The following is an 11,783-nucleotide window of genomic DNA, read 5'->3' as shown; positions in this document are numbered from 1 at the left end:
GTGTCCATTGCGTCGGTGATGCCATCCAACCATCTCATCCTCTTTCATCCCCTTCTCCTCCCACCTTCAATCTTTCCCAGCATCAGGGTCTTTTCCAATGAGTCAGTTCTTCGCATCAGGTGGCCAAAGTATTGGAGTTTCAGCTTCAGCATCAGTCCTTCCAATGGATATTCAGGACTGATTTCCTTTAGGATTGACAGGTTGGATCTCCTTGCAGTCAAGGGACTCTCAAGAGTCTTCTCCAACACCACAGTTCAAAAGCATCAATTCTTCGGTGCTCAGTTTTATTTTTTCCTTTTAATTTATTTTTTATTGAAGGATAATTGCTTTACAGAATTTTGCTGTTTTCTGTCAAACCTCAACATGAATCAGCCATCAGTTCAGTTCAGTTCAGTTCAGTCGCTCAGTCGTGTCCGACTCTTTGCGACCCCATGAATTGCAGCATGCCAGGCCTCCCTGTTGGCCTGGAGTTCACTCAAACTCCTGGAGTTCACTCAAACTCATGTTCATCGAGTCAGTGATGCCATCCAGCCATCTCATCCTCTGTTGTCCCCTTTTGAAGCTCCCTCTCATCTCCCTCCCCATCCCACCCCTATAGGTTGATACAGAGCCCCTAATTGAATTTCCTGAGCCATGCAGCAAATTCCTGTTGGCTATCTATTTTACATATGGTAATGTGTGGAGAAGGAAATGGCAACCCACTCCAGTGTTCTTGCCTGGAGAATCCCAGGGATGGGGGAGCCTCGTGGGCTGCTGTCTGTGGGGTCGCACAGAGTCGGACACGACTGAAGCGACTTAGCAGCAGCAGCAGCAATGTGAGTTTCCATGTTACTCTCTCCATGCATCTCACGCTCTCCTCCCCTCTCCCCATGTCCATAAGTCTATTCTATGTCTGTTTCTCCATTGCTACCCTGTAAGTAAATTCTTCAGTACCATTTTCTAGATTCCATATATATGTGTTAGAATACAGTGTTTATCTTTCTCTTTCTGACTCACTTCACTCTGTATAATAGGTTCTAGGTTCATTCACCTCATTAGAACTGACTCAAATGCGTTCCTTTTTATGGCTGAGCAATATTCCATTGTGTATATATACCACAACTTCTTTATCCATTCATCTGTCGATGGACATCTAGGTTGCTTCCACATTCTAGCTATTGTAAATAGTACTGCCCTGAACAATGTGCCTCTTTCAATTTTTGTTTCCTCAGGGAATATGCCTAGGAGTGGGATTGCTGGGGTCATATGGTGGTTTTATTCCTAGTTTTCTAAGGAATCTCCATAACGTCTTCGATAGTGGCTGTATCAATTTACATTCCCACCAACAGTGCAAGAGTGTTCCTTTTCTCCACACCCTTTCCAGCATTTATTGTTTGTAGACTTTTTGATGAGGGGCATTCTGACCGGTGTGAGGTGATATCTTGTAGTTTTGATTTGCATTTCTCTAATAATGAGCGATGCTGAGCATCTTTTCATGTGTTTGTTAGCCATCTGTGTGTCTTCTTTGGAGAAATGTCTGTTTAGGTTTTTTTCCCCCACTCTTTGATTGGGTTGTTTGTTTTTCTGGTATTGAGTTGTATGCTGCTACTGCAGCTGCTAAGTCGCTTCAGTCGTGTCCGACTCTATGCGACCCCATAGATGGCAGCCCACCAGGCTCCCCGTCCCTGGGATTCTCCAGGCAAGAACATTGGAGTGGGTTGCCATTTCTTTCTCCAATGCATGAAGGTGAAAAGTGAAAGTGAAGTCGCTCAGTTGTGTCCAACTCTTAGCCACCCCATGGACTGCAGCCTACCAGGCTCCTCCATCCATGGGATTTTCCAGGCAAGAGTACTGGAATGGGGTGCCACTGCCTTCTCTGTTGAGTTGTATGAGCTGCTTGTATATTTTGGAAATTAATCCTTTGTCAGTTGTTTCATTTGCTGCTATTTTCTCCCATTCTGAGGGTTATCTTTTCACCTTGCTTATAGTTTCCTTTGTGGTGCAAAAGCTTTTAAGTTTAATCAGGTCCCACTTGTTTACTTTTGTTTTTATTTCCATAACTCTAGGAGGTGGGTCATAGAGGATCTTGTTTTGATTTATGTCATCGAGTGTTCTGCCTATGTTTTCCTCTAAGAGTTTTATAGTTTCTGGTCTTACATTTAGGTCTTTAATCCATTTTGAGTTTATCTTTGTGTATGGTGTTAGGAAGTTGTTCTAATTGATTCTTTTACATGTAGCTGTCCAGTTTTCCCAGCATCATTTATTGAAGAGGCTGTCTTTGCCCCATTGTATATTCTTGCCTCCTTTGTCAAAAATAAGGTATCCATAGGTGCATGGGTTTATTTCTGGGCTTTCTGTCTTGTTCCATTGGCCTGTATTTCTGTTTTTGTGCAAGTACCATACTGTCTTGACTGTAGCTCTGTAGTATAACCTGAAGTCAGGAAGCTTGATTCCTCCAGCTCCATTTTTCTTTCTCAAGACTTCTTTGGCTATTTGGGATCTTTTGTGTTTCTATATGAATTGTGAAATGTTTTGTTCTAGTTCTGTGAAAAATGCCATTGGTAATTTGATAGGGATTTCGTTAAATTTGTAGATTGCATTTGGTAGTAGCTCAGCTTTCTTTTGGAGAAGGCAATGGCACCCCACTCCAATACTCTTGTCTGGGAAATCTCATGGACAGAGGAGCCTGGGAGGCTGCAGTCCATGGGTCGCAAAGAGTCGGACATGACTGAGCGACTTCACTTTCACTTTTCACTTTCATGCATTGGAGAAGGAAATGGCAACCCACTCCAGTGTTCTTGCCTGGAGAATCCCAGGGATGGGGGAGCCTAATAGGCTGCCGTCTATGGGGTCGCACAGAGTTGGACACGACTGACGTGACTTAGCAGCAGCAGCAGCTTTCTTTATAGTCCAATTCTCACATCCATACATGAAGACTGGAAAAATCATAGCTTTGACTAGGCAAACCTTTGTTGGTAAAACAATGTCTCTGCTTTTTAATATGCTGTCTAGGTTGGTCATAGCTTTTCTTCCAAGGAACAAGTGTCTTTTAATTTCATGGCTGTAGTTACGATCTGCAGTGATTTTGGAGCCCTGCAAAATAAAGCCTGTCACTGTTGCCATTGTTTCCCCATCTATTTGCCATGAAGTCATGGTACTGGATGCCATGATCTTCGTTTTTTGAATGTTGAGTTTTAAGCCAACTTTTTCACACTCCTCTTTCACTTTCATCAAGAGGCTCTTTAGTTCTTCACTTTCTGCCATAAGGATGATGTCATCTGCATATCTGATGTTATTGATATTTCTCCCAGAAATCTTGATTCCAGCTTGTGCTTCATCCAGCCTGGCATTTCGCATGATGTACTCTGCTTATAAGTTAAATAAGCAGGGTGACAATATACAGCCTTGAGGCTTCTAGAACCTCTTAGTAAGGGAAGACATTTGATATGAGGCAGGTGAGAAGGTAAAGAAGTAAGAAGGGAAGCCTTCTTCACATTGCACTTGGAGGAAATTTAGGATTCAGGCTTGGGCGCTAGGCTACAGGATAATCAGGATGGACTAGGCTCTGCTGAGTAACAAAGAGCCCCATGAACACAGTGGCTTAAAACAAGTGTTTATTTGTCACTCTCACTCCACATGTTAGTTATTAAGCTGCTGTCTCGCAGCTCCAAATTTCCCCTCCCATACTTTGCTTTGTGATGCTGGGGCTGAAACCAGCCACATTCCTTCCTTGTCAGCTGCTCCTGGTAGGTTCTGTCAATAGGGGGCAGGCTGGAGGAAAGAGAAGTGACTTGCTCCTTCCTTCTATTGTCTGTTCAGGTCAAGGTCACCCAAGCAACACTTCTGCATCCTGGCAGTGGTACTGGTTCCAGTCTCTGGTTTTATACATACACCACTAGAACCAGCCTCCTTATGTCTCCACAAGTGCCAAGCACTCCCCACTTGAAGGTCTGAGTCCCAGCCCCAAGGGGGCCTCTCTTCCAAGGCTCTGGGTTCTGACACTCCAATCTCTACCCTTTGTCCGCCAGCCCCAGGGAGAGTGTCTGTTTCCTGCAGTTAGCATCTCTGTGTTGTCTAGTTGCACTCCTTTGCTTTTTTTGTCCTCCAACATCCATTCTAATTCTGTTAAAATGACTGCTATGGTTTCTGTTTCTCTGTCAGCCACCCTGACCCACACACTCCATGCCTACTCTGAGACCCAGAGTAAGGGAGCAGCCCACCTGGAAGTTGTCGGGTGTTGTGGCAGAGGGGAGAGAGCCTGTTGGACCACACACCAGCTCTTAAAGCTTCTGCCCAGAAGTAATGCGTCACTTCTGTCCAGATTTCATTGGCCAAAGTAAGTCACATGACCACGTCTGAGTTCAACGGGGGATGGGCAGTGAATATTTATGGCCAGTAGTACAATCTACTGGTGTGTCCTTGGAAAGACCCAGAAACTATACTCTGCTCTCCTTCCCCACAGTCAACCCTCATCAGGTCCCTAATTAGATTTTCTTGAATAATAATAACCAGCAAGTTATTGTGCATTTACTATGTGCTAGCCTAAGGCATGATTTCCAGAGAGTTCATGGGTAGGTATAGTTATTATTCCTGTTTCTCAGAAGAGAAACTGAGGCTCAGAGAGGGGACGGGACTTGCCTCACATTATAGAGCTGTAAGAGGCAAAGCTGAGATTTGCACTTGATCCTGTCAGATTGAAGCCTAAATTTATCATCTGTTTACCCTGTGGGGTGGCCTTTCTTGCTCCTGTTCCAGAAACCCAAGGTGGGGCAGATAAGGAAAAGCAGATATTTAAACTGGCTCAGCCCCTTCTACTGGGAGACCCTGTCTCCCACTCAAAGTTGCAGGCTCTCTGGAGGGCAGCCCAGTTCTGGAGCTCAGCAATCTGGGAAAAAACCCCAGATTCTGCCCCAGGAGCCCACTTCTCTGGCCGGTCCTACTGCTGACTTTGGCATTTGGTTTTCAGCTTCTAGTTGCCTCACCCTGCACCCCAGTCAGCCCTAGGCTGGCTCAGGATCTGCCCAGAGAGCATTCCCAGTAGGAGAGACAACGCCCAGGGTCTGGGAGCCCATGACCCTGAGCTTACCCAGGGCTGTGTAACCCTTGACATTAAGGGGACACTGGGCTGTGCTTGGAGCAAAGCCACTTGAGTCTTGTTCCAGCAGATTTCCCTAATTAGAATATAAGCCCTTAGAGGGCTGAACTGTGTCTTTTATATCTTCTGTACAATATTATTGCATTCAGCTGGCAAATGAGCCAGGCTGGCAGATCCAAGAAAGCTTCACTCACATGTCTAGGGCCTTGGTGCTCTTCCGTGTGACCTCTTCATGTGGCTAGCTTGGGCTTCCTCACAGCATGGTGGTCTCTGAGTAACTAAGTGTCTTTCACATCTTCTGGGGCAAAAGTGGAGGCTGCCAGGCCTTCTTAAGGCCTATGCCTAGAACTGGCATAGTATCACTCTGTGGCATTCTATGGATCAAATCAAGTCACAAACCCAGCTCCCATTCAAGGGGAGCCGTTATCCCACTAAAAGTAAGAAAAGGAAGGAAGGAGGACTTCCCTGGTGGTCCACTGGTTAGGAATCCACCTGCCAATGCAAGGGACAAGAGTTCGATCCCTGGTCCGGGATGATTCCACATGCATACCTTGGGGCAACTAAGCCCGTGTGCCACAACTACTGAGCACCGTAAGTAGAGAGTAGCTTCTGCTCACTGCAATTAGAGAAAGCCAACGAAGACCCAGCACAGCCAAAAATAAATAAATAAAAACTTGTAAAAAAAAAAAAAAGAAATGGAAAGAAGGAGAAAGAGTAGATATAGGGGAAATAAACGTCAGTGTCTCGCACAGTGAAGCTTCAGTTTCCCCATGAAGACGAGACCAGACAGAGACGATCTTTCCTTAGAGCGGCTGAGAGACATGCTGGGTGCGTATGCTGCTGGGGCACCAGCGTAATGTAGTGGCATCCAGTGTCCTCTTTCCCTCTCTGTCTCTCTCCTAGCTCAGCATGCCTTCTACCTGTTCAGTGCCTCGCCCACGGGGGTGGGACCATGGCAGGGAGAGGATGAGAGCACATATGGGAAGCAGGGAGAGTCCAGTTATTCACTTTTTCAAAAAGATAGAAATGTTTGGCACGGCTCCTGGTGCCAAATTGAAATTAATGCTGGCTTCACTCCCGGGCTGGTTCCCATCCTCTCTGGAGGGCAGTTTCTGCAGCATTGAATCCAGGAAGGTCACTTGCTTGTCACAGGGGATGGGGCAGGCGGCCTGCAACAGAGTCCTGCAAGAAAACTGAAACCGGTTCAGATGCTCAAGGGGCTTTAAAGAAGGGACTACTGTCAGAGTGTTCAGGGTCAGGGGATCGGAGAAGGGAGGTAGAAGCCCTGAGAGATTAGCATCAGAGGGAAACCATTACTACAGAAAGGCAGGAAAAAGCCAGACAAGGAACTAGTGTGGTCACCACCTCCCCCTACCCCGAAAAAATCCTCCTGTTGTTCTTCTCTGTAGAGAGCTGTTTTATTGAAGTGTTTATGTATGTATGTATGTATGTGTGTGTGTGTGTGTGCTCAGTCATGTCTGACTCTGCAACCCTTGGATTGTAGCCCGCAAAGCTCCTCTTCCTGTGGGATTTTTCAGGCAAGAATACTGGAGTAGATTGCCATTTCCTCCTCCAGGGGATCTTCCCAACCAGTGATCGATTGAACCCAAATCTCCTGTGTCTCCTGCATTGCAGGCGGATTCTTTACCCGCTAAGCCATCAGGGAAGCCCATTGAAGTGCAGCATACATATATATTGGGGCTTCCGTGATAGCTCAGTTGGTAAAGAATCGGCCTACAATGCAGGAGACCCTGATTCGATTCCTGGGTCAGGAAGATCTGATGGAGAAGGGATAGGCTACCCATTCCAGTATTCTTGGGCTTCCCTTGTGGCTTAGCTGGTAAAGACTCTGCCTGCAATGCGGGAGACGTGGGTTTGATCCCTGGGTGGGGAAGATCCCCTGGAGAAGGGAAAGACTACCCACTCCAGTATTCTGGCCTGGAGAATTCCATGGACTGTACAGCCCATAGGGTTGCAAAGAGTCAGACACGACTGAGTGACTTTCACAGAACTTCCCTGATAACTCAGGTGGTAAAGAATCTGCCTGCAATGCAGGAGATCTCAGTTCAATCCCTGGGTTGGGAAGATCCCTTGGAGAAGGGAAAGGCTACCCTCTCCAGTATTCTGGCCTGGAGAATTCTGTGGGCTGTATAGTCCATGGGGTCACAAAGACTTGGACAAGATTGAGCAACTTTCACTTTCATACATATATAAAAGGGACATGTCAGAAGTACACAGCTTGATGAATTTTCACAAGGTTCCATGTAACCAGATCAAGAAACAGATTTTTCCCAGCACTCCAGAAGCCTCTTGAGTCCCCTCCAGTTATCACTGCTCCAACTCTCCTTCACCAAAGAGCCTGGATTCTGACCCCAAAAGCACAGGTTCTTCTCCTGTAGAGATAATGTTACAATGAGCATCTTTGTGTCTATGGATTTTTCTTTAAACTTTTTTTTTTTTTGCCATTGGCTTATTTTCTTAGGATGAATCTCCAGGTTTAGGTTTCCTGGGTTGAAGAGTATAAACATGTTTATCACTCTTGCTGTATGAGACTGCATTACTTTCTGTAGGGTGTACAGATTCCTTATCTCAGAAGTCTGCCACTGAGATAATAATCGGCAACTCTGGCTTCAGTGAAAGGGAGGCCAGGAGTGGGGCAGTTCTGGATGCCATTAGAGAATAATTTGAAGCTTTTAAATACCAATAATGCCCAATCTCTTGGTAGATGATGTTTCTGACTGCAAATGACAGCAGCTGGTATGTGCAGACATGGAGATTATTACAGGCAATTAGGCAGTCTGTGGAGTCTCGGGTGGGTTTACAGCTCTGCAGCAGGAATATAGTTCAGATCCCTCTACCCCTGGGCCCGGCACTTCAGCTCACACCTCTGTGCAGTGGAGGTTCAGCTGGCATTTGGATCTGTCCCAAACTTCCCAGTGGACTCTCCCTCACATCTCACTGGCTGCCCCCAAGATTTCAGTGGGCTCACCTTCTGTATGTTCAGTGTTCCGTACTCAATTCTGGAATACAAATCAGGATTTTATCAGCAAGTGAGGGAAGGGCTTTGTGTGTATCAGCCTCTGAGCAGTGCATGTGTGTGCGTGCGTGTGAGTGCAGGTGCACGTGCACACGCACGCTAAGTCACTTCAGTCATGTCCGACTCTTTGCAAGAAGTACATACACTTGGGAAAAACTGGCTGCCCCAGCCCTGACTTCACACAGTCTCCTGGCTCTGGCACCCCATACCTATTCATCAGTCTTTTGTTTCCCAGGGACTTTTTTGGGTCTAAATTCTGTCTAACTTGGGCGAGGGGTTCTTGTCCAGTCCGTCACAGCAGAAGGCAGGGCTGGGTGACGCCACATGCTGCTAACAAGGCCATTAGGCTGCTCAGCAGTGCTGGGCTGGAGGGGGTACCCTTTGCTGAGTTACCCAGAGACAAATGAAAGCAGTACCAAGGGCACCAGTAAAGCAGGGACACCCAAATTACTTTTCCCCAAAACGACTCATCATTTTATTTGAAAAAGCATCATGGCAGAAGTCAGAATCCTATCAGACTACTTGACCCTTATCTTATGGATTAGTACTGTTTTTATTTTCAATGCTGTAAGTGGGATGAAAATATTTTACAGTCTTTTCAGGCTTTAAAATTCTCAACTTGGCCCTGGCAGGCTGAAGAAATTAAGGCTCAGAGAGGTCAACTGACTTTCCTAAGAGCACACCACACTTCAGTGGCAGAGCTAGGACTAGAATCTGGATATCATAACCCCTGGTCCAGAGTTCTCTCCACTATATGACTGTGCCCTCACCTGTTTTGAGAATCATTTTCACAGTCCTTGTGGAAGGACAGTTGTGTCACCTGATGGTGGCTCCCTGGCCACAGCAATGGACAGCAAATCCAGACTGGGTTTGGATTTGGGTTCTCTTTTCTGGGAAGCTGAAATTAAGAAGACCTTGATTTCTTTTAATGTGGACTTTAAAATGGGAATTCATAAGAAGCAAGCTGAGGGGAGGAAAAATTTGTCTTTAAAAATAAGACCAAGTTGAGAGATCAGGTGATTCAAAAGAGAGAGAGAGCTGGAGAGAGGAGCTATTTTGATTTCTGACAGCTTTCTAGTTCTTGATTCTTATTCCTCGTGGGGATCTGCCTTCGGTTTATATGCAATAACCATGATATTCATATAATTTAGTATACTTTTGGCTAGAAGAAATAGAAATCCGGATTGGCTTAAACAATAAAAAAAAATGTGTTAACTTCTTTAACAAGAAGTGTGGCTCTTCCCTGGTGGTCCAGTGGTTAAGACTTTGAGTTCCCAGGACAGGGGGCACAGGTTTGATCCTTGGTTAGGGAACTAAGATCACACATGCCTTGTGGGATGGCCAAAAAAAAAAACAACCCACCAAAAACACGAAGTGTGGAACCAAGGTAGATTTCAGGTATGGTATGATTGGAGTTCCAGTTATACTGTTCTGCAATTCTCTTTAGGCTCCCCCCTGTATAACGTGTTGGCTTTGATCTCACATTTCCTTCCCTTATGGTTACAGAAGGGCTGCCAGCAACAGCAGGGCAACATGCTTCCTTGTTCCCATCTGTGGAGCTAGAAAAAAAGCATCTCCTCTCCAGCCCTGGCCTGTAAGTTCTTCCTTTCTGTCTGACTCGGCCACTGTCAGTTATGTGCCGATTCCTGGGCCAGTTGCAATCTCCAGAAGAATGCTATGCACAAACTGGCTTAAAATTAGCTTCCAGGTCCAATCATTGGCAAGGAGGATGGGATAGCTGTGACGGGCTAAGAGTAATTGAGAGTGATCCTGGAGATGTGTGCGAAAATCAATTTCTCCTGGCCACATAGGCTGAATGGGAGAGGGATGGTTACCTGAACAAATTGGGATCTTTTTGGAGGGAGGAAGGGGAACAGATGCTGGAGAGGAAAAAAAAATCATTTTGAGTTATTTCAGGTGGGTTTCTGATCCCTTGTCAAAGAGTCGTTTGGACAATCAGCTTCCTGGTCCGTGGCCAAATGCCTTTGCCTAGCCCCTCTGCAGCCTGATTCTAAATTTCCTCCTCCATTCTGTAGATGCTGCTCTCGCCAACACTTCTCACCGCTGGCTCATCATTTTGGCAAGTTGGCATCTCACTCTGCTCCAAGCCCCGCTGATGGAGCTGAAGATCCCTTTAGCAGAATTGATTCTGGCATGTTCTAATTTAAAAAGCCTTGCACTTCTCTGCATGGAGGCTGCTGAAATCTGTGCCCATAAAGGCAGAGAGAGTAAATTCTTCTGAGGAAAGCCTATTTTTAACAAGTCCTGAACCTAATTGAACTTAATCATTTTTCAGTCGTTGACACTTGAAATTATGAGTCATTGGGCTATATATGGAGCCGAGGGCTAGAGCAGCCCTTTAAATATCAGAGAGATGGTAGATACCAGCTACCAGAACTTCTCAGGCTTGGAGCTGTGGATTCAATCAGAATTGTGATGAAGCATGAGTCTCTAGAGACAGCTCTGGGTTCAAATCCTGGATCCTCCACTAACTGTAAAAGTCACTCTGTTTCTGGGAGCCTCAGATTCCTCATCTGTAAAATGAGACTGGTAACACTTGTCCCCAAACACATTGTGTGAGTCATCAAGGCCTAACATGAAGCTGCTTATGATCTTTATTTATTCTACTTCTTATTCATGTTTTCTTGCAGAAATGTCAGTGTGTTAGACTTTGACATGTTGCCCAAATCTCATTTGTAATACACACTGTCCCACTAACTTCCCTCACGGTTACATGGTTGCCAGCAACATCAGAGGCAACATGCTTCCTTGTGCACCAAAGCACCTTTCTGAAACCCCAAACATAGTAACTTCTAAAACACATCTTGTCCCAAGAGTTTAGGGATAAGAGAATGGAGAGCTAAATGAGACTGAGCTACCATTCATTCAGGTGGCTGGAGGTAAGGTGGAAATCACAGGCATCAAAATTACTCTAAAACCAGTAATCGGTTCCCTTCAGCAATGTGGCTGCTTCTTGAGTTTAGCCTCAGAGGAAGTGGTTGGCTTGTATTTCAGGGCTATTTGTATGAAGAAATGTTTATCTTTAAACAATCAAACGCAGTTAGGCCCGTGAAAAATGCTGACCACCTATGGTGCTGGTCATAGGTAAACAGGATCAGACTGGGGTGCCCCATGTTAAGCTCACAGAGGATGAGGGTGGGTGCTCCTTAAGAAAATTGACGGACAAATTCCCCTGCACCTGTGGGTATTTGTTTTCAAAGCAGGAAGATCTGGGTGCCTTTGCGTTTGTGTATGTAAAGTATGCACCCAGTAGGATTGCTGTAAGGACGTCGAATGTGAGGCGGGAGAAGATTCGTGTGAATAAGAGAGCACATTGGAGCTTGAATGGCGGTGTGAGTGGCCAAGTCACGGAAGGATAGCGGTCACTGAGTCAAGTAGTGCTGTGAGGGTTCAGTTAGTCTGTAAGGGGTGTCTCCGAGGAGAGTGTCGCTACCCTTCTTGCCCTCCCCCAAAATCCCCTTCCTCTGATCTGCTGTTCTGCTTCTCACTTAAGGGCCCTGCACCCTCCCAGCACCTTCCAGGGGAGAACGTCCGTCTGTGCGAGTCACAAAGGCGCCGTTCCAGGGGTCCGAGAATGCCCGGACCTGGGGCTGGGGGTCGGCGCGGCCCGGCGCAGCGGTGCAGCTAGCAGTTCTCCCAGAGCCGTCCGAC

The sequence above is a fragment of the Bos mutus genome, chromosome 17, assembly GCF_027580195.1.
Source record: "Bos mutus isolate GX-2022 chromosome 17, NWIPB_WYAK_1.1, whole genome shotgun sequence".
In the NCBI taxonomy this organism is placed as follows: domain Eukaryota; kingdom Metazoa; phylum Chordata; class Mammalia; order Artiodactyla; family Bovidae; genus Bos; species Bos mutus.
The sequence above is the reverse complement of the archived record's forward strand: the minus strand, read 5'-3'. Positions refer to the sequence as shown.